General features: G+C 47.4%; 1 protein-coding gene across 1 annotated transcript in view; it reads left to right on the top strand.

The window, feature by feature from the left end:
• SRRM3 (serine/arginine repetitive matrix 3) overlaps window positions 1-23,840 on the top strand; it is a 112,122-nt gene that overhangs the window by 37,496 nt on the left and 50,786 nt on the right. Inside the window, exon 2 of the mRNA XM_048518826.1 lies at window positions 12,574-12,687. The gene's annotated coding sequence lies outside the window, so the exon portion shown is untranslated. The remainder of the gene's footprint in view (window positions 1-12,573; window positions 12,688-23,840) is intronic.

Below are 23,840 nucleotides of genomic sequence, written 5' to 3'. Positions count from 1 at the left end.
CTAGCTTGCGCCTTGATGCTAATGAAGGTAAACGGTGCGTTATCAGGCGTCCCGGATTCCACCTCTGCCTGTCGCTCTGGGAATTTGTTCTCGGCTTGTTCCTGCCAACCTCATGCTTTGCGAGTTAGAAAAACCTTCGAATTGGAAGATGGGAAGCTAGCAGATGGCTTCCCAAGGAACAGAGGGAGAGGGCACTTGTGGGTTCAGCCCGGAAGGCTGTTCTGAAGGCTAACACTCAGACGTCAGAACCTGATATATTAGGAAGAGAAGAAGAAGAAGAAGGGTTTGGATTTATATTCTGCCTTTCCTGTAAGGAGACTCAAGAAGAAGAAGAAGAAGAAGAGGAGGAGGAGGAGGAGGAGGAGGAGGAGTTTGGATTTATATCCCCCCTTTCTCTCCTGCAGGAGACTCAAAGGGGCTTACAATATCCTTGCCCTTCCCCCCTCACAACAAACACCCTGTGAGGTAAGTGGGGCTGAGAGAGCTCCGAGAAGCTGTGACTAGCCCAAGGTCACCCAGCTGGCATGTGTGGGAGTGTACAGGCCAATCTGAATTCCCCAGATAAGCCTCCACAGCTCAGGCGGCAGAGCGGGGAATCAAACCCGGTTCCTCCAGATTAGATACATGAGCTCTTAACCTCCTACACCACTTCTGCTCCTGGCTTACAATTTCCTTTCCTTTCCTCTCCCCACAACAGAAATCTTGTGAGGTAGGTGGGGCTGAGAGAGTTCAGAGAGAACCGTGACTAATCCAAGATCACCCGGAACGCTTCATGTGTAGGAGTGGGGAAACAAATCTGGTTCACCAGATAAGAGTCCACCACCCAGATGGAGGAATGTGGGATCAGACCTGGTTCTCCAGATTAAAGTCCACTGCTCTTACCCACTACACCACATGAAGGAGTTGGCAGAGACCAACAGTCTATGTTCCAACTATCCTGCTTCCCCACAGTGGCTACACAGATACATCTCAAAAGACCCATGAGCAGACCCCTATATCTGGCAATTAGTGGTATACTGCCTTTGACCATGGAGGTTCCATTTAGCCCTCTTGGCTAAGAGCCATGAATCGACCTATCCTCCTGCCCGAATCTTACCAGTCTCCTTTTAAATCCATCTAAACCAGCAGCCGTCACCTTATCATGTGATAGTGAGTTCCACCAGTTAATTAGGCAAGACTTAGTATCACACAGGTCTTCAAATCTGCTTCTCCCTGCCCTACTCGTTCTTTTGCTTTCTTTGCTTGTAACATTTAGCCTGACAAAGAGTCTCTAGAGCTGGCTAATGAGACTCCATGAGACTTCAGGAGCCTAGATTAGGGAATCTGGTGCTCATCAGCTTATCAGGACTCTACCATGGCCAATTGGCCATGCTGACAGAGGCTGATGGGAATTGTAGTTCCTGAACATCTGGAGAGCTGCAGGTTCCCTACCCCTGGGCTAGCGTTTGTTGATAGTGCCAGACTCCACATATTGGCCTAATCCCCCAACTCATATAAACCACTAAGATGATAAATGGGTGAGCATTAATTGTTCTGGCTGTCTGAGAGTGGGTACCATTTCCCCAATTCTTTTCCCCACAAGTCACATCTGACTTATGGCGACTCCATAGGGTTTTCAAGGAAAGAGAGATTCGGAGGTGGTTTGCCATTGCCATTGCCTGCCTCCATGCACACATCCTTGGAGGTCTCCCCTCCAAATACTTGCCAAGGTCAAGGCAGAGAGCATGTGATTGGCCCAAGGTCACCTGCAAATTTCCCTGTCAGAATACTGGATTTCCCAGCTCCTAGTCTGACTGCTGCCCCACTCTGGCTCTCTGGTTTTCCCAGTACAGCTGACTCTTGAATGACCCAGGCTAGTGTGAATAAATGACCCAGGCTAGATCTGGGAAGCTAAGCAGGGTCACCCTAGACTACAAATCCCATTAGCCCCAGCCAGCATGGCCAATTGGTCATGCTGGCAGGGACTGATGGGATTTGTAGTCCATGAACATCTGGAGAGCTGCAGGTTGCAGACCCCTGCCCTAGACCACTAGGGAAGTTCAGGGTTGCTAAGCAGAGGCAGGCAACAGCAAACATGAGAGCCAGCCTGGTGTAGTGGTTAAGAGCAGGGGGATTCTAAGCTGGAGAACCGGGTTTGATTCCCCACTCCTCCACCTGAGTGGCAGAGGCTCATCTGGTGAACCAGGTGTGTTTCCGCACTCCTACATTCCTGCTGGGTGACCTTGTTTCAGTCACAGTTCTTTGGGACTCTCTCAGCCCCACCTACCTCACCAGGTGTCTGTTGTGGGGAGAGGAAGGGAAAGGAGCTTGTAAGCCCCCTTTGAGTCTCCTTACAGGAGAGAAAGATGGGATATAAATCCAAACTCCTCCTCCTCCTCCTCTCTGTCTCCTGCCTAGGAGAGTCGCCATAAGTCAGCTGCAACTTGATGGCACTTTTCATCACTGAATTCAGGGCTGTTTTCTGGGACATGTGGTTGTGCTTCAGCTCAGTTCACCCTTCCCTCCGGCAGCTTCCTGATGCCCTGCAGTCATTCAGGTGGCTAAATGGAGGGACGGATGTTTGGCAGCTCCCTGGGGAATGCCTGGCAGAAGAAATAAGTTGCTGAATAATTCAGCGAGCACCGGTCTCCTCCCTTGGCATCTTTTGTTAATAAGCATCACCGGCGCCCTTGGGAGAAGCCATAACAAATACTGGGGGAAGGGCAGAGAGGCTTACCAGCTGTCAAATGAGGCCAGCTGAAGTGTAAGAAGAGCTCTGCTGGATCGGGACAAAGGCTTGTCCAGTCCAGCATCCTGTTTCTAACCAGGTGCCCTGAAAGCTGGAGCAGAGAGTCTAAAGAGTCTCTTATGTCCCTTCATACACCAGCCACAGACATTTAGAGGTATATTGCTTTTGTACATGGAGGGTCCATAGCTAACAATCATGGTTAAAAAGAACAAAACATAAACATAAAAACATAAACATAAAAAGAACGTAACAGGAGCAGCAGTGGCGTAGTGGTTCAGAGCAGGTGCACTCTAATCTGGAGAACCGGGTTTGATTCCCCGCTCTTCCACTTGAGCTGTAGAGGCTTATCTGGGGAACTAGATTAGCCTGTGCAACACACACCAGCTGGGTGATCTTGGGTTAGTCACAGCTCTTCAGAGCTCTCTCAGCCCCACCTACCTCACAGGGTGTTTGTTGGGGGTGGGGAGGGAAAGGAGATTGTAAGCCCCTTGAGTCTCCTTACAGGAAAGAAAGGGGGATATAATTCCAAACTCTTCTCTTCAAAACTCTTCTTTCTGGGTCAGGCCTAGTTAGATGTAGGTCAGAATTCTATTTGCAGAGAAGCCAAACCAATGCTCCTGGGAAACCCATAATCAGGGCATGAAGGCAAGAGCTCCCCTTCCTCTGTTTCCCATTCCCACCTGCTATACTATTGGCGAACATGGAGGCTCTATTTAGCTACAATGAGCAATAGGGGCTAACAGGTCTGCAGCAGTGGCGTAGGAGGTTAAGAGCTCGTGTATCTAATCTGGAGGAACCAGGTTTGATTCCCAGCTCTGCTGCCTGAGCTGTGGAGGCTTATCTGGGGAATTCAGATTAGCCTGTACACACCCACACACGCCAGCTGGGTGACCTTGGGCTAGTCACAGCTTCTCGGAGCTCTCTCAGCCCCACCTACCTCACAGGGTGTTTGTTGTGAGGGGGGAAGGGCAAGGAGATTGTAAGCCCCTTTGAGTCTCCTGCAGGAGAGAAGGGGGGGGGGATATAAATCCAAACTCCTCCTCCTCCTCTTCTTCCTCTTCTTCTTCCTCTTCTTCTTCCTCTTCCTCCTCTTCCTCTTCCTCTTCCTCTTCTTCTTCTTCTTCTTCATGAATTTGCATAGTGATCATTGAGAGATGTCCAAGCTGTCTTTGCATCCTGGTTATCTGAGCATTTTCTCTTACCTGATTTGAGCCTATGGCCGTTATTTTAGCCGGGCATCCCCAGGTCCTTATATTGTGAAAAAAACCTTCAGTGATAATTTTATAAACCGATCCTTTAGCCATCTTATTTTGCTACCCCTAACTTGAAAAACGGTTCGTTGAATTATAGTGTGAATGAATGCTATCCAACACTGAAGTCAAAAACAAAGGTTCAGAATAGCTATCAAACATTTTGAAGGATAGCTCCCACTAAGCTGCAATTGAACGCACACTGATAGCATTCAATGGAACTTTCAAATAAATAATCACTGGATTTGGACTCTAATATTTGTTTACTTAGAAAATTTATTGCCATGCATTTCTCCCCAGTGGGGACCCAAACTGCCTTTCAAACATCCCTACGGATAATTTAAAATAAGCAGTCAGTTTAATCAAGTGAAGTACTGCTCAAAGAAACCCACACGTACACAAATCAAATGCAGAAGACTACAACCTAGGTAGGTTCTGGATCTGGTGGATGACTGGACTGTAGGTCATGAACTAATAAGAGCCGAGAACAGTGGTGGAATTCAAATAGTTTAACAACTGGTTCCGGTGATGGGATTCAAATAATTTACCAACTGGTTGTTTACAAGCACCATTTTAAAAAACTGGTTCTGCCAAAGTGGTGCTAACCGGCTGAATCCCACCACTGGCTGAGATCCCTTTGGCCTGTGCCCTTTGGATCATGTCAAAAGGCTCACGTGCTTTGGCCATGCCTAGGTTTAATAACTGCAGGAGAGAATGGAAAGGTAAGCTATGACTTGATGCTATGCAATGGGTGATCTTGTTGCCCGATTCCCCACCCTGACTTTCGGAATATAGGATGGTCGGAAAAATACCCATCATGATATAGTACATTAGAGTGGAGATTAAGTTGGAATGGATGCCACCCTCAGAACCTGCTCCTAAACTTTGTGGAACTCTGACCAGCCACGGCAGGACTTAGGAGGACAAGTCCATTCAATCCCAATTGAAAGTTATTTGGAGCCCTTTTACCTTTTCTCCTGCAGCTAGTCTATGGTGACCCCATAAAGTTTTCAAGGCAAGAGACATTTGGAGGTGGTTTGCCATTGCCTGCCTGTGCATGGCCTGAGAGAGTTCTGAGAGAACTGATACTGGTCCAAATTCATCCAGCACGCTTTGTGTAAAGGAGAAGGACGAGGAGAGGAGGAGGAGAAGAGGAGGAGGAGGAGCTTGAATTTATATCTCACCTTTCTCTCCTGTAAGGAGACTCAAGGTGGCTAACAAGCTCCTTTCCCTTCCTCTCCCTACAACAGACATCTTGTAAGGCAGGTGGGTCTGAGAGAGTTCCAAAGATCTGTGACTAGCCCAACGTCACCCAGCAGGAATGTAGGGATGCAGAAACACATCTGGTTCGCCAGATAAGCCTCCGCCACTCAGGCAGAGGAGTGGGGAATCAAACCCAGCTCTCCAGCTTAGAATCCCCCTGCTCTTAACCACTACACCACTCTGGTTCCTTCAAGAACATTCCCTCTTTGCTCCTCTCTAAGTTCAGCTCTCGCATGAGCAAGCCTTCTCGCTGCTGCAGAATAACTGGGAAGTTTACCCCATGGCCTGCATTCTGCACTCGCACATGTCAAGGCCATTTATGAGGGATGATTGATGGCCATTCTTGGACACCCGCCCCTGCTCTCCAGCAAGCCCAATGGCTGCTCAGAAGGGAAATCGCTCACTGTGTTTACATGGTAGAAAGCCATGAAGCCAGAGGGGGGGAGGCTGTGAGAGACAGAAGCTGTAGCAAGCCCTCTTTGCCACGCTCAAAGCAAAATGCTCAGTTTGGCTTTTTACAAAGGGCACATTTCAAGCATTCGCCCTGCTTCCCCGCTCCCAGCCACCGGCATTAGAAGAAATGGGCCAGTTAAGAAAGTGGGAAGAGATGATCGCGCTAATTGCTGCATTTTGAATGCTTTTTTTTTCTCTGGGTAGAAAAGGCTTTGCCCCCGAAGAAGGAAATTGGGACGGCATAATTGGATCTGTGGCCTAGCCTGTTCCCAAGGCTAGTGGCAAAGGACTTGCCCTTATGCCCTACATACTCCTAGGAGTTTAGACACAGTCATTTACATTTGTCCCAACAGGGCCATCATGAATTTCAAGCAGGATACTTTAAGAGCGCTCTGGGAGTATGGGGCTGTTGTTTGATAGAACCATAGAATCATAGAGTTGGAAGAGACTCCAAGGGCCATCAGATCCAACCCCCTGCCATGCAGGAACACATAATTAAAGCATTCCTGAAAGGTGGCCATCCAGCCTCTCTAAAAAACCTCCAAAGAAGGAGTCTCCACCTCCACCACACTCCCAGGTAGTGCATTCTACTGTCAAACAGCCCTTACTGTCAGGAAGTTTTTCCTGATGTTTACGTGGAATCTCTTTTCCTTCATCTTCCTTCATGGTCTACCACCAAATGGTCTCGCACCCTCTTTGCCCTCCTATTTTCTTTCTTTTCTTTATAGGTAACAGGAACTTATTGTATCCAAAATCATATCTTTTAGCCACTATCTGGTTTATAGAAGAGAAGAAGAGTTGGATTTATATCCCCCCTTTCTCTCCTGGAGGAGACTCAAAGGGGCTGACAATCTCCTTTCCCTTCCCCCCCCAGAAGAAACACCCTGTGAGGTGGGTGGGGCTGAGAGAGCTCCAAAAAACTGTGACTAGCCCAAGGTCACCCAGCTGGCGTGTGTGGGAGTGCACAGGCTAATCTGAATTCCCCAGATAAGCCCCCACAGCTCAAGTGGCAGAGCAGGGAATCAAACCCAATTCCTCCAGATAGAAGAGAAGAAGAAGGAGAGTTTGGATTTATATCCCCCCTTTCTCTCCTGCAGGAGACTCAAAGGGGCTTACAATCTCCTTGCCCTTCCCCCTCACAACAAACACTCTGTGAGGTGGGTGGGGCTGAGAGAGCTCAGAAGAGCTGTGACTAGCCCACGGTCACCCAGCTGGCGTGTGTGGGAGTGTACAGGCTAATCTGAATAAGAGTACACCTGCTCTTAACAACTACACCACTGCTGCTCCCTTGGGATAGCTGTCGGTTTTAATAGTTAATTTTAATATATTGATATGCTGGAAGCCACTCTGAGCCCATAAAGGGAAGGGTGGCATACGAATACGATAAATAAGTAAATAATCTCCTTGGATTTGGGACCCCTGAGAGGCCTGGTCTTGCTGTTTGGGGATAGGCTGATCTTGGCTCTGAGGACCCCTGTGTGGCCGTGAAAGGTTGCCCTGGGGAGGGGTCCCTTTGGAAAAGCTGCTGCCAGATTTTATTGATTTTATTGATTTAATTCTTTCATTTCTATCCCGCCATATCTTTGGAAACTCAAGGCAGCTTACAATAAAACGTACACAATAAATATAAAAAATCCAATAAACATAAAAACATTAAAACCTCATAGATATCTAAATTTAAAACAAATACAAAATGTGGCCTGAAAATCCAACATCAGAGCGTGAAAAAGAAGCGAGTGCACACATCATAACCACTCGAGGGTCAGAGGTCGTTTTCAGGGGGGAGGGGATGTTCGGCTGGCTGGACAGAAAAGGCCCAATGGGACAGCTCTGTTTTGCAGGCCCTGTGGAACTGAATAGACTCCACAGGGCCCGAATTTCACCAGGAAGAGCATTCCACCATGCCAGGGCCAGGGCAGTAACAGATTCCCCTCCGCAGAACAGAGGGGTCTCCGAAGGCAATACGGGGAGAGGCGGTCACACAGATATGCAGGTCCAAAACCACTAACAGTCTTACAGAAGAAGAAGAAGAAGAAGAAGAAGAAGAGGAGGAGGAGGAGGAGGAGGAGGAGGAGGAGGAGCCTGGGCCAGGGGCTTTAGGGACAGGAAGCCCTTGGATCATGCTTTAAAGCAACCAGATTTTGTGCAGCTGCTAGAGTCTGTTGCAGTCCTGTTTTAATTTGATGGATGGTATTTGCTTATTGTACAGCAGCTATAGCCCAGTCTTGGAAGTTAAGCAAGGTCGGTACTTGGAAAGGAAACCAGCAAAGAAGGCTGTGCAGAGGAAGAAGAAGAAGAGTTTGGATTTATGTCCCCCCTTTCTCTCCTGCAGGAGATTTAAAGGGGCTTACAATCTCCTTGCCCTTCCCCCCTCACAACAAACACCCTGTGATGTAGGTGGGGCTGAGAGAGCTCCGAGAAGCTGTGACTAGCCCAAGGTCACCCAGCTGGCGCGTGTGGGAGTGTACAGGCTAATCTGAATTCCCCAGATAAGCCTTCACAGCTCAGGCGGCAGAGCTGGGAATCAAACCCGGTTCCTCCAGATCAGATACACGAGCTCTTAACCTCCTACGCCACTGCTGCTCCAAGGTTACAGGTTAATACCAGAACTTTAAAGACTATCTGGAACTCGACAGGCTGAGCCAGTGTAGCTCTCTCAGGACAGGTGTAATATGGTCCCTGTTGGAAGCTCCAGTTAAGAGCCTAGAGGCTGCATGCCGTACAACTTCCAGCTTCCAGATTGACTTCAAAGGCAAGCCAGCGAGGAGCGAATTACAGCAGTAATTGACAGCTGAGCGGCTGCTCAAGAAAAGCCAGAGGACTGGAGGCAGAGCCATGAAAACAGGATTGCTCATCAGGATGCCGGTCCCTCTTGGGAGAGAAGGGAAGGGCGCGCACGAGCAGCAGGGCTGCCTTTAAAGGGGACACCGTCCTGTTTCAGACAGTGCAGGAGGGAGGTGAGGTGGCCAGAGGTGGAAGAAGAGTAAAAGAAGAAGAGTTTGGATTTATGATTACAAGCAGGACTTCAAGAAACAGAGTCAAAGTGCAGTTACCAAGTCAGGTCCACAGAAGCATGATAATGGGCTCATACACTGACAAAGTTACAGGTTCCCACATATAGACCAACATCCCAGCGAGTTCCTGTTTCATGGATCGCAAATTCAGCTTCAATTGTGATTAATGCCCACTGTCTTGCCCGCAGCAATATAGGAACACTATCTTCGTAACAGCTTATTTCATTAGAAGAGCTTAAACCATATGATGTGTCCCGTAGCTGTTGGATGGCAAAAGCAGTTTCAGCGATGCTTGGATGCACATGTCCTGTTTTTACTTATAGCCACTGTATAGTTGTATAGTGCTTTGGGTTTTTCTGCCCTGATATATTGGTTCCTTGTTACACTATAGTTCTGTTCTGGTTTTAAGCAAAGGGGAGAAGCCAGAGCGAAAGGGAAAAAGCTACTGCTGGGAAAGAGAAAGGACGCAAGATTTCTGCTCTCCCTTATGGGTTTCCCCCTTGTTAGCTACAATTTAAAAACATGACATGGCCTGTTTTCCAGCTGCTCTAGCCCACAGATACCTTTCCACATAGTCTCATATGGAGACGGGAGGGCTTTTATTATTCCTGAGAGCCAGCATGGCGTAGTGGTTAAGAGCAGGTGGATTCTAATCTGGAGAACCGGGTTTGATTCCCCACTTCTCCATCTGAGTGGCAGAGGCTTATCTAATGAACCAGATGTGTTTCCGCACTCCTACATTCCTGCTGGGTGACCTTGGGCTAGTCATAGTTCTCTTCAAACTCTCTCAGCCCCACCTACCTGACAAGGTGTCTGTTGTGGGGAGAGGAAGGGGGAGGAGCTTGTAAGTCACCTTGAGTCTCCTTACAAAAGAGAAAGGTGAGGTATAAATCCAAACTCTTCTTCTTCTTTTTATATCCATGTGGGTTTAGGAATGCTATTGAATTCCATGGCTGTCATGGTTTGACTTGAAGTTAGTATTTCCAGCTCTTGGAACAAACAAAATTTGATATTTGATATTAACATAGTTGTTAAAATGGATGCCTCACATTAAAAGAACATAAAATAAATTAACAAAGTGGGGAAACCAGCAAAAAAATTAAGTGGGTTGAAAATGCTCGTAATGAACCAACGCACACTGAATTAAAAGAACAATGGCATATTCATGCATCAGTCTGAGTGCGCACATCAAACATGTAGAGGAGAGATAAGGTGTACAGGAACTGTCAGAGCAGGAATGCATTAAAGATTCTTCAAGTTAAACAGGGATTGAAGAAAGTGAACAGTTTAGGGAGAAGTTCTGACCAATATAAGCTCAGAGTGGGGCACTCCGTTGGTCCCACTCTCTAGAGCAGTAATTACCAACCTGGGGTACATGCACTTCCAGGGGTACATACCAGAGTATTGGGAGGGGGTATGCAAAAGATTACATAATCGGTTTGCTAATATGGGGGTACAATTTTAGGGAAATGGGTTGCCAAGGGGCACGTGAGTGAAAAAAAGGTTGAGAGCCATGGCTCTAGTCTAGGGCAACGTTTGGGTGTCTCGATGAGCTGTCCAAGGTCCTGATGCCTCCAATCTTTTTTGTCATGCCCGACCAATCCTCTACAAAGCAGCGGGCAAGTTCTGTCTGTTGTGGAGAGAGGAAGGGAGGGAGTTTGTAAGCCTATTTGAGTCTCCTTACAGGAGAGAAAAGCAGGATGTCAATCCAAACTCCTCCTTCTCCTATAAATCCAAACTCTTCCTCTTCTTCTTCCTTTTATACCCCACTTACCTCTACCTTTAAGGAGTCTCAGAGTGCCTTACAATTATTTTCCCTTCCCATGTCAATTACCTTCCTCTTTCAAGATTGCTGGGGCTGAGAGACTTTGGAGGAAACTATGTCTTGCCCAAGGTCACCCAACAGACAGAAAACAACCTGGTTCCCCAGACAAGAGTCCACCACTTATGTGAAGGAAAGGGAACTCAAGTCTGGTTCTCCAGATTAAAGTCTGCCACTCTTAACCACGACACCATGCTAGCTCTCATTGGATGTCTCATAAGATAGCAACTAACCCCTCTGGTTGTTTATCCTGGAGATGTGCTGATGGCAAGGACCACTGGCCCCACAAAAGTGCCATGCCAATACAATTCTTATGTCAACACAGAATTAGGTAGCATCAGATCACTTTATACTGTAATCTTTTGGTAGGGTGTGTGTGTGTGCAGAGAGGAAAGACCACTATTCCCCTTCTTTGAAAATAGCTCCTTCTGAATTATCCCCCTCTGCCGGGATTATACTTGGCATATCTTCTCATCTTGATTTTTTTCTGTCTTGGAGCTCCCAAGATGGTTTGCTTACAGTGGCTTAACTGCTATTAATACCAGGATTGTCTTTCCTGCGCTGCGCTGCTGTCTGCCCATTGTGCAATTCAACAGTTTTGATTAGCTATTAGGATTATTACTCACATCTCGATGTTCTTTAGTCCCGCCTTTCCCTGTTTCGATTGTATGTATCTGTCATTGTTACAACCAACTTAAGTCCCAGCAAGGGACTCTTGAGGCAAATGCGAAGCAGAGGTGGTTTGCCATTTCCTTCTGCTGCATATCCAGGGCACTGGAAAATAAAGGCAGTTGGATTTCATGTTGGATTACATGTTTTTCAGTATTATATCTTAGGGCAGTGGTAGCGAACCTTTGGCACTCCAGATGATATGGACTACAATTCCCATCAGCCCCTGCCTGCATGGCCAATTGATCATGCTGGCAGGGGCTGATGGGAATTGTAGTCCATAACATCTGGAGTGCCAAAGATTCGCCACCACGGTCTTAGGGGAACAGCTGGCCAGCTGTTCCCCCCCCCCCCACGAAATAGGTAAGTGACAGGGAAATAAATTAGTTGGGCTGCGTATGTGCTTTTACTACTAAATACTGCCTGGATTAATAACTACCAACTGAGTTTATGAGATCTTGGTGTTCACTGCTGATATTGTATGGCAGCTTTCTTGTGCGGCCTCATTTGAATTCTGTGTGGCAGGGATAACTTGGGTGGAGAGGTGAGATCAAAGGTTTTGCAATGAAATCCCAATTCAAAAATCTGCAAAGGTAAAGCCCTGCTATTTCTTGTCCTACCAACCCTTAATGAGGCCTTCGTCTAGTTCTGCTGGCGTTTGCTAACCAGGTATTCCCTGCGTGGCCATTTAATCTAGAGTGTTTGCTCTAGCGGGAGGATTGCTGAAGCCTGAGGAAGTTTTTTGCAAAGAGTGCAAATTTTCCTGTCTCTCGATACAAACTTGTTTTCTGTCTAATGTTCCACTAGCGCCAATGTTCAGGCTGAAAATAGCCATTTGGGGAAGGTAGAAATATTTCATGGGAAGGATTTAACCTGTGCAAAGTTTCTTGGTCTCAGTCCTGCCTTAAACCTCCTCTCTGCTGCTCTGGCATGTTTCCCCCCAAATCGGTTGATGTGTTTCTTGGCTTTGTCCCATGAATTCTTCCAACCAATCAGGGATCACATTGCCTCCCGGCCAACTGGGGATCACAGGTTCTCCCTGCCGACTGGGGACCTCCTAGCAAATGAAATGAAATCACAACACTGTTCATCTAATGAGACTAGACCATGTGATGTTATCACTAAGGGCAAATCAAGTCAACTGAGAAAAAGAGCACAAGTTTCCTGTGTCAATTGAACGGGCGTATTTTTTAGGGGAAAGGCCTTACAAAATTAGCAGGAAAAGTCCAAGAGATGGTTTCGCACCGGGATACATTTTCTCTAGATACGCCTCTGCCATAGACTGCCCTGCCTCTTATCTTCTGTGCCACCATGTTACCCTTTCTGAATTGTCAACTTTCTGAATTGTCAATTGTTTCTCCTTCCTACTTACAGGCTTCAAGCAGAGATCACACAAGCTTCTGGGAGAAACAACTACTTTGAAAGAGAAGACTCGGAAAGCGCCCAGTGAGGTCCATTCAAGGGTGGATGGATCCTGTCTTCTAAAAGGTGAGCTTTCTAACGTAGTCTGAGAAATTAGACCAGTTTTGAATCTGGCATCTTTGGGGGACAGGGGTTAAAAGAAAGTGATAGCAGAGGAACTCAAGCTTTCCTAGGTGACTTACCTGCCTTTGGCTTCTCTGATCTCACCAGACCTCAAAAGCTATGCATGGTTTGCCTTGGTTAGTGTTTGGATGGGAGACCACCACATAATACTAACATTGCTATACTGATCACCTCTGAACGTCTCTTGCTTTGAAAACCCTACAGGGTCGCAATACGTCTGTTTTGACTTGACAGCAAAACATTTGTTTTTGTCCTGACCTGAATGGCCTAAACCAGGGGTCTGCAACCTGCGGTTCTCCAGATATTCATGGACTACAAATCCCATCAGCCCCTGCCAGCATGGCCTAGACTAGCCTGATCTCATCCTATCTTGGAAGCTAAGCGGGGTTTGCCCTGGTTAGGGTTGGGATGGGAGACCTCCAAGGACGTTCAGGGCTGTGACGCCATGGCAGATCACCTCTGAACATCTCTTGCCTTGAAAACCCCATGGAGGGTCGCCATAAGTTGGCTGCGCCTTGATGGAACTTCCCACCACCGCCAAACTGCCCTTCATCCATTACAGTCTGGTTTCAGGCCCAATGATGGGACAGAGATGGCTTTAATTGCTCTGGTGAACTGTCTGTTTGCAAGTAAGAACATAAGAACATAAGAACAAGCCAGCTGGATTAGACCAGAGTCCATCTAGTCCAGCTCTCTGCTACTCGCAGTGGCCCACCAGGTGCCTTTGGGAGCTCACCTGCAGGAGGTGAAAGCAATGGCCTTCTGCGGCTGTTGCTCCCGAGCACCTGGACTGTTAAGGCCTTTGGAATCTCAGATCAAAGAGGATCAAGATTAGAAGCCATAGATCGACTTCTCCTCCAAGTAGATAAAGATATTGTGCTAATGGGTCTGTTGTTAACACTACTGGCCACTTTATTCAAACAACTGGAAACTGGAGTGGGGGGTGAGAGGTCTGGAGCAATGTGACTTTGTTTCTACTTGGCCATCATCCAAAGTTTTTGTTAGAAACCATCCTGACAGCCAATTTTCCCCATTAATTTTATGTATGTGCCATAAAACTGGAAATATTCTCACAGGGGCATACTGCCCAGGGGGACATATGGGGTCAAATGTCCCCGAGCTCCAGCCATTTAGTCACATGGAAGGTGGAAAAAGAGGGAGACGCACAGCCCGTCCCAGCAGCTGAAAATATACAGGCGGGATTTGGATGAGATTCTAGCTAGCTCTGGGTGGCAGGTTTGCGGCAGCAAAAGCAGTTCAAATGTCTCCTGTACAGTGGCGTAGCGCTTATGGGATGGGGGTGCAACAACTTGGGGGCATGCTGGTGCGAGGGTGTGGGGGGCGTTCTGGGGCATTCCAAGGAGGGGTGGGCAGGGGCATGGCAGGGTGCAGAACATTCGCATGCCCTGGGCACAGTTCCCCCTCGCTCCGGCCCTGCTACTGTACCATATAGTTTGCTAAAATAACCAGGAGTCAGTTGCTTTTTTTCAGTCTAACCTACCTCACAGCATTATTGTTTCTCACAATACTAGAACCAGGGGGCATTCATTGAAAATGCTGGAAGGAAGAATTAGGACTAATAAAAGGAAACACTTCTTCACGCAACGTGTGATTGGTGTTTGGAATATGCTGCCACAGGAGGTGGTGATGGCCACTAACCTGGATAGCTTTAAAAGGGGCTTGGACAGATTGATGGAGGAGAAGTCGATTTATGGCTACCAATCTTGATCCTCTTTGATCTGAGATTGCAAATGCCTTAACAGACCAGGTGCTTGGGAGCAACAGCCGCAGAAGGCCATTGCTTTCACCTCCTGCATGTGAGCTCCCAAAGGCACCTGGTGGGCCACTGCGAATAGCAGAGAGCTGGATTAGATGGACTCTGGTCTGATCCAGCTGGCTTGTTCTTATGTTCTTATAGAGTATCAAAACAGAGAACACAGGACTCTGTACCCTGCCCAAAGATCTTTGGAGGAATAAAAAACATGCTAGATAGAAAAAGAACCATAATGGTAATGCAAGGAGCTAAAAGAGGACTTAGTTCTACAGCGCTGCTTCCCCAGGGCAAAGATGTCCATATTTTGCTCTAGGAGGAGGGGACAATGGCCTTTGGCAAGCTGCGCCGTCTTCCTCACCCGCTTTGTTGGCAGATGGCTGGCGAAAGCCTTGTGTGGCGTAACACATCTCGGAAATAATTCTCGGCTAATTCTGAAGGAGCACTCAGCTACCAAGACACAATATAAATACAGCTGTCTAACCCCTTTGGCCTCACCACTGACTAGACAAGCCCGCCAGCTGCTATCAATGTGTGCGAGGGGAGGGCCAAGATAGAAGCTTATAATTAAGCAATCAGGCTCACACAAAGGTGGAACTGTGAGGGGATAAAGTCGTTGCGCTGGAGAGATACAGCGGTGTCTGCAAAAAAAATTTAAAAAGAGGAATGAACCCAATATCTGCCCATCTGAAAGTGGTGACTGGGAATTATTCATCTCATAACAATTCCCCCAGAGTCTCCCCTGTGGATTCTGGAGCCCACTGAAGTTGCTGCCTTTTACTGAGTCAAGTTTTTTAAAAGCTGGGGCTTTTAATCCAATTATGTAAGCCGCCCTGGGACTTTGGCATAGGATGGGGTATAAATGAAATAGATAAATAATAAATACAGTTATTGATCCGTTAACCTCAGTATTGCCTGTCGTGGTTGGCAATGACTATCCAGGGACTTGGATAAAGGAAGGTTTTCCCCAATACTTACTTGAGATCTTTGGACTGGAGGTGCCAAAGATGAGAAGTGGGAACTTCTGCACGCAGAGGAGGAAGCTCCAGGGCCCCTCCCCAAGAAATATTTCATTACCGACTAGATAATCCTCTGCTAATTAATATCTAAATGTAAGTCCCGTGACTTTTGGCTTCAGGCCATCCAGCAGGAGCGTAGGAGTGCAGAAACACATCCAGTTCACCAGATAAGCCTCTGCCACTCAGGTGGAGGAGTAGGGAATCAAACCCTGTTCTCCAGATTAGAATCCACCTGCTCTTAACCACTACACCACGCTGGTTCTGCAGTGGAAGGGGACGATTGATGCAAATTGCCCCTCTTCTATTAGCAGAAACGTGCCACTGGACCTGATCCAGCATTATGCATTTGTAAATTTTAAGTCATAGATTGAAAAATAATGTTGAAAAATGTATTAATTTTAATGGGGGGTGGGTGGGAACTGTCACGTGGAAAGGCAATTCAGAGACTGAAAAAGAAGACTCAGTGGTTTATTTCTCACAAAGGAAAAATGAAATTGGAATGGGGAGTCACACTGCATTGTCCCATTTTCAAAACTGGACCTGTCTTGTCCTTTGTTGTACTGCGTTATGCGGTGGCTGTTCTGGTCTGTAATTGTCTGTGGCCCGGTGTTGATACGCTTTTGGATGAGAGGGTTTTTGTTTCTCGAGGTTACCCTCTAGAGCCGGATTTTTCTCTCGTTGCAATTAATGTCTGCTTGTTTGGAGAAATAAAATTTTACAGCCTTTTGCCAGGGCCGGAGGCAGCGTCTGGCTGCTCAGCGAAAACGTGCCGCCATCCGAGACACGGATCGCATGTCACGTTCCCAGATGAAAATTTATTAGGGGAAGCCAGGCACCTGGCATTTGCGATGCAAGCAATGTGTGCTCAATTAAATATGATTTGCACTGGCTGACTAGTCGCAGGGTTCCCTGGTAGTGAAACATCTCTTGGAGGGGGAATTGTTCTGTACGTCTTTCCTCACGATGATATACTGGGGGAAGGGCTGTTTGGGGAGCAGATGCCATCAGTTAGCAAGAGATGTGGGTTGACAAAGCTGTAGGTCTCTAACTCGCATGTCTGTGGACCTAGAATTGGGGCCTGTGAATCAGATGCTGTTAGAAAGAGCCCTGAATATTAGAATGTTAGAATTACAATCAGTGGTTACTGATTGGTTCCCCACCCTGAACCAATTAGTAACCCTTACTGATTGGTTCCCTACCCTGGAACATGGACAATACATACCCCTCTAAACTTTCCCTTCTCACTGGACACAGTGTATAACAGACTTCTCTCTGTGACATGCCTCTGAAGATGCCAGCCGCAGATGCAGGCGAAACGTTAGGAACAAGATCAGGAACAAGATCTACCAGACCACGGCCTCACAGCCCGAAAAACTCACAACAACATAGTGCATCTCTTCCATTTCAGAAACGAGGTAATTCAGATCTGCAAGATCCAGCGAGAGAAATTCAGAGGGAGCGACTTTTGCAGGCATCCCTATTGCATTCTTCCTACTTCTGCAGAATCCAAAGCCTGGTGTTTCAAAGCCCTCTTTTCCAGGCTTACTTGACTATTCCAGGTTTCAGATGTCTGGGTCGGCCCTGGCAGACACACCCTGACCTCTCTTCCCTTTGACAGAATCAGGGCACCAGATATGGACACACACACACACACCTCTCTCTTCTTCTGTAAACCTGGGAGCATTCTCCAAGGCCGGCAGCTCTCATTACTATCCAGGTTGGGCTGTGGTTGCTGTCATCCTGCGAGACATCAGGAGAAAACTGACAGGGAGAACAAAACTGAAGGGCAGATGCATTGGAGAGGCCAGGAGCAGAAGGAGGAAAGCTGAGGATGGAGCGAGAGAATAGCGTGCTAATTTTCAGACTGATGCTTCAGGAGAGAGGGGGTCGTTTTACTTCCTGCTGATGGCAAATGCCATCATTCCCCCCCACCCCACCCTTACAATGCAGTCCAAACAAGATACCGGTGGCTTTTGAAATATTTTGAAAACCTGCTTTACCTGTTTGATTACAGACGAAGTGAGGAAAGACGAGAGTATGAGAAAGGTGACAATCATTTTATTTATACCAGTGCTTCACTCTTACAAAATATTGTTTTCTCTGTCTCCAAGCAGTGATTTAAACCACAAAGTGACAGCCACTTTCTTCTCTCTGTCATCATTTCTCCTAGGGACGGGGTGGGCGGGGAAGCCTACATGCTGGAGAAATAGAATTTTCTCTTTCTCAGAGTTTCATCTGGGCAAGGCACATGATACAGGTTTTGAAATCTGGCTTTTGAAATCTCACCTGGAGAAGGGTTCCCATTCCTTCTGGACTCTGTGGCTACATTTTCCCTAGATACGCCCAGAGGTGGGATCCAACCAGTTCTCACCACTTCTCTAGAAGTGGTTACTAATTTTTTCTGAGTGCCGAGAAGGGGTTACTAAAGCAACCTCCCTGCCCAATAGGAACTGGAGGTGCGTGTGTGCGGCGGCGCCACTGTTTGAATCCCACCACCATCGGAACCTGTTATTAAAAATTTTGGATCCCCCCACTGGATATGCCTCTGTCTCCAGGGAATAGCAGGTGTGTGATGCAGAGGCAGGCAATGGCTAACCACGTCTGAATTTATCTTCCTTTGAAAACCCAACATGGATGCCATATGTCAGATGTGACTTGAAAGCAAATAAGAACTACCGTATATACCAGTGGTCTGCAACCTGCGGCTCTCCAGATGTTCATGGACTACAGATCCCAACAGCCCCTGTCAGCATGGCAAATTGGCCATGCTGGCAGGGGCTGATGGGAATTGTAGTCCATGAACATCTGGAGGTCCGCAGGTTGCAGACCTCTGGTATATACTCATGTATAAGCCAACTTTTTCAGCACATTTTTAATGCTGAAAAAGCCCCTGGCCTTTACTCGGGTCGGCTTATACTTGAGTATAAGCTGTATTTATAATCATTCAATGAGAGGCAGGAAAAGAAGTGTCAGCTCAGTAGCTGCTGCATTTCCCAGTTTATAAGCTTATATAAGCTTATAGGCTTATACTCGAGTCAATAAGTTTTCCCAGATTTTTGTGGTAAAATTAGGTACTTCAGCTTATATTCGGGTCAGCTTATACTTGAGTATATACGGTATATATACAACCTGTATAACTTGCCTACACAACACAAATGAACATACAAAACTAGGACCTACTGATAATCTTTCTCAGTACATTTTTTAAAAATCTCTCCTTTCCTCTCAGGTGTGTCTGCATTACTCCCTTCTTCTATTTTATCCTCGCAGCAACCTTGTGAGATAAGTTCACCTGACTGGGATTTTAAATGTTGAAGGGCTTGTTCCTAAAGGGGTTCCATTGTTGGTTTTGAGTAATAAAAAATTGTATTTCTTCGCTGAGGAGATTTGTACACTGCGTCTCCAGAGATTTGCTTCTAGCAGCTAACAATAAAGAAGTAAAAAAAAAAAAAACCAATTCGGAAGCAGAACAATACAAAATGCTAGACCAGCCAAAAACAATCTCAAGCTGGAGTCAGAAAAGCAACATTCAGGCACAATATACACCTTAGAAGAAAATTAAAAGAAACCCAGACAGGCAAAGAAATCCCTTCAATTATATTGACTTTCAGCATTGTGCAATCTGCGTCGAGTCTCAGAGAGGAAGGTGGACTATAATACGTAATTAAAAGCTTGGATAAACAGCCAGATTGGAGACAGGCAAGCTTGAAAGACAGATGCATCCCACAGAGATGAGGGCCCACCACCAAAAGGACCCTGTCTCTCCTCAGAACCCCACCACATTTCCTCAGATGGCATTGGGAACCAGATCTCAGAAGGAGGCTGTTAATGGGGAAGCTGGAGCATGTGAGTGGAGGTGGTCCTTCAAGTATCCTTCTCCCAAATATGCGTTTGTCATGAACTGGTTTGTGCATTCTGGGAAGGAAGGAAGGAAGGAAGCAAGCAAGGAAGCAAGGAAGGAGGGCGGGCGGGCGGGCGGGCGGGCGGTCGGTCGGTCGGTCGGTCGGTCGGTCCAGGTTCTAGGACTGCCAATACTTAATTGGAAAATTATTGGAGATTTGGGTGGTGGATGTTAGGTAAAGAGGTTGGAATTTGAGGAGGGGATGGAGCTTAGAGGGGATATAATGCCATAAGAATCCATCTTCCAAAGTTGTCACTTCCTCCAAGAGCAACTGATCTCTATAGTTGCAGATCCCCTGTAATTCCAGATCTCTAGGTCCCACCACCTAGAGGGGGGCACCCTACCGGGTCAGTACATTCCTTGAAATTTGAAGGCAAATCTTGGGAAGGACAGTTTGGGAAGAGACCTTGACTGACTATAATACCCTACACTACATCTTGCAAAGCAGCCTGTTGCCACAGGAAAACTGATCTCTGTAGTCTGGACACAAGTTGCAATTATGGGATATCTCCAGGCCCCTGGCCCCACCTGGAAGTTGGTACCCCTCAGTGATGAAGAGAGGGGGAACTGCGCCCAGGGCATGACCTGCCCACACGCGCCATCCCTGCCCCCGACACGTCTCGCCCTGACATGCCCCACTCCCACCCCCCACGTGACTGCAATGGCGGTGCCCGGGGCAAGTCGCCCCAAATGTCCCCATTGTAGCTACGCCTCTGGCACCCCTATAATCCATGGAGAGCCTGACCTGCTTCCCAAGATTCCCTTCTCAGGGGGAACTACCTGACGATGGAGGAGGTGATCTTGCTCCAGTTCCCACTGCCAGGGCAAGCGCAGAGCAGCCGAATGCAACTCTGGATTAAAAATAGCACCCTGCTGGCAGTGGTGCTTTCCTGATTAGTCCCCTTCTGCCGCCGAACAGCGAGCGGCACATTGTTTGCAGCTCGCCTCTTTCCACCTAATTGCTATTTTCCTTGGCGATCAAAGCTGCCGATCTCTCTCACTCTTTCTCTCTCTCTCTGTCTCTGGCATATGCTCATTTATTTATTTGGTCTTTCTCCTCTCCTCTCCCCTCCCACCCTTCCCGCCGAGACATTTTCGAAGGCAGAAAGATTGAATCGGCAAATTAGCATCTTTACCGTGCAAAGCAAAAGAGGCCGGGAAGAAAAATAAGAGTATTTTGAGGGAGTTCCGAATTGGAGGGGGGAGGATCATCCAACTGGGAAAGACGCAGAAGCCGTGACAGCTCCCAGCAAAAGCGTAGCTAGGGTGGGACAAGCCGGGGCTCCTACTGCGGGTGCTGCTTGAGGAGGGGTACCAGGAATCAGACCTGGTTCACCAGAGTAGAATCATGTGGGGAATCAAACTCAGTTCAAACATGGCAGTTGTCATGAAGCACCCTCATATCTTATTGTTTAAACTGGAAGGGGCCACAGCTCTGTGCAAAGACCACATGATTTCGTGGAGAAGCCCCCAGGTGCGGTTCCTCGAAACTCCAATAGTGGAGATCCTAAATAGCAGTCATGGAAACTGGTCTGGATTCCGCAAGGCAAGAGCCAGTGTAGTGTCATAGTTAAAATGTCACATAGGATCTGGGAGACCCTGGTTTGAATCTCCACTCTGCCTTGTACACTTACTGGGTGACATCTGGCCAGTCAGGCATTCTAAGGCTCCTTCCGCAAATGCAGAATAATGCACTTCCAATCCACTTCCAATGCACTTTGCAGCTGGATTGTATTGTGCAGAATAGCAAAATCCACTTGCAAACGATTGTGAAAGTGGATTGAAAGGGCATTATTCTGCATGTGCAGAAGGGGCCTAAACCTAACCTACCTCACAGGGTCACTGAAGGGTGAAATGGAGGAAGGGGGGATGTGGGAAGCAGCTCTGGGTCCCCATTGGATCGAAAGGTGATCACAGCAAATAATAAATATATATAAATGTACGATACAGGGTGAAAAGAACCATTGTGTCTATCTCGGTGTAAAACAGTTTCATATGTCGCATACAGCCCTTTTCAAAAGCCGTGTCCATGTTGACTGATTGACTACCTTTGTGTATCCAGAGGATGATATTCCAAACATGTGCCGTGACCATGTTGCCTGAACAGGGACACAACGTGCATTTTGCATGTCGGTATGCACCAACCAGAATATTGGGAAGTCCAGGGTTTGCTATATACATGTTTGTGTTTCGCACATGCATACAAAATATGTGCCATGCCCCTGTTCAGACGGCGCAGTAACCGTGCAGATCAAGACGGATTTGCTCCCAATATGCACAGTGGCATAAACAGAATGTCTGGAAAGGACTTCTGTTCGATAACATCGCTGGCTTGTAAGACATGACTTTGGCAAAAGACCCTAGTCAGCATTATTTGCTCTTGTAACCGGTCCAAGCCAATGGAACGTCAAGGGCGGATTTCGATTCGGGCATCCAAATATGAGATCATACTTTGGCACCCAAATGCCAATTGTAACCTGAGGATGTGATCAGACTTGGAAATGTGTTGGATGCTTGGTTTTTTAGTTCTCTCTGGACTCACTTGGAGCATCTGTTGGCCACGATGATGTGTTGGCTGGCTCCACACATTTCGTTTCCACTTTAAAAGTATGGAAGTCCCATGGAGGAGAACCTAAACTCTGCAAAGCTGCCAGTCTTCCTAGCTGATACTGAAAAGGCTTCTTCTACTCAGAAGCTGGTGTACCAAACAACAATTATCCGTGGGCTGCTCCTTGTGAATGTGACGTGTTTCCAAGCTCTCCTCTATCACCAACGTGCAGCTGGATTTGCCTTGGCCGTGCTCAGGCACAAAGCCATGGAGGCGCAGCAAACGTTTGCCTGGCATGCTGCCCACACTAAGCCTCTCGGCAAGCTGCTGAAGGGGTTCGAGTTTCTCTGAAGCCAAAGTCTGGGGCTTCTTAGCTTAAAAAATAGATAGGGGGACTGGTAAAGTTTGCACAGTTGTGAGTGGTGTGGAGGAAGTGGCTAGAGAGAACTTTTTATCCTTCTGCAACATACAAACTTGGGTGAGCCAACGAAAGTGTCGGGTCATTGATCCGGCACAGGGAAAAGGTTGTCCTTCTTGACAAAATTCTTGTGTGGGTTTCCCTTCCCCAGGATGCAGTGACGTTGTCAGGAACGGCGCCTGATGACTGAGGGGCATTCCTAGCGTAATGGTTCTGTAACAATTTATACTGACAGGAGTGGCATCTGGGTGATGGAACTGTACTTTCACTCCAATGTAATTGTTACAAGATATATATGTAATGGAACTTTCCTTTCTGCTTTCTTGTGATTTTTATGGCTTCACGCATTTGTAGATACGTAGGCTGACCCTAGCGGATTACTCCCAGGGAAAAACGTGATGGGTCCGTTGCCCTGTGGGGGAAAACAGGCCAGGTGGCTGTTTGAAGAAGAAGAGTTTGGATTTATATCCCCCCTTTCTCTCCTGCAGGAGACTCAAAGGGGTTTACAATCTCCTTGCCCTTCCCCCCTCACAACAAACACCCTGTGAGGTAGGTGGGACTGAGAGAGCTCTGAGAAGCTGTGACTAACCCAAGGTCACCCAGCTGGCGTGTGTGGGAGTGCACAGGCTAATCTGAATTCCCCAGATAAGCCTCCACAGCTCCGGGCCCCGGCAGAGCTGGGAATCAAACCCGGTTCCTCCAGATTAGATACACGAGCTTTTAACCTCCTACGCCACTGCTGCTCCCTGTATCGCTCCCTTTTGCTGAACTTGGGGCGCCTAAGCTCCAAAATAACTCTTTTCACACATTCTTTGGGAAAACGGGAGGGGGGGTCTTTCTGGGGGATAAAGGGACTAGTGAAAGCCAGGTCTAGCAGAACGGCTTTCTCAAGCTGGGTTGCCTTTCAATAAACCCAACTGAGCAAGAATCCAGAGTCAGATACACCTCTGAAGATGCCAGCCACAGATGCAGGCGAAATGTTAGGTACAAGATCCACCAGACCACGGCCACTCAGCCCAGAAAACCCACCAGAACCAATCCAGAGTCTGTTTATTGGCTAAAGGTTTTGAGACCTAACAGACATCCACTTGTTTGGAGGGCTTTAAAAAGGGGCTAGCATGGTGTGGTGGTTAGTGTATTGAACTAGGATCAGGAGCAAGTCACATACTGAGAAGGTGAAGAGGTGACATGATCGCCATGTTTAGATATTTGAAAGGATGTCATGTTGGTGAGGGAGCAAGCTAGTTTTCTGCTGCTCCAGAGACTTGGACCAGGAGTAATGGGTTCAAGGTGATTCCACCTAAACGTCATCAGGAAAAACTTCCTGACAGTGAGGGCTGTTCGACAGTGGAATGCACTACCTTGGAGTGTGGGGGAGTCTCCTTCTTTGGAATTTTTAAAAGAGAGGTTGGATGACCATCTGTCAGGAGTGCTTTGAT

The sequence above is a fragment of the Sphaerodactylus townsendi genome, linkage group LG16, assembly GCF_021028975.2.
Source record: "Sphaerodactylus townsendi isolate TG3544 linkage group LG16, MPM_Stown_v2.3, whole genome shotgun sequence".
Taxonomy (NCBI): Eukaryota; Metazoa; Chordata; class Lepidosauria; order Squamata; family Sphaerodactylidae; genus Sphaerodactylus; species Sphaerodactylus townsendi.
The sequence above is the reverse complement of the archived record's forward strand: the minus strand, read 5'-3'. Positions and strand labels throughout refer to the sequence as shown.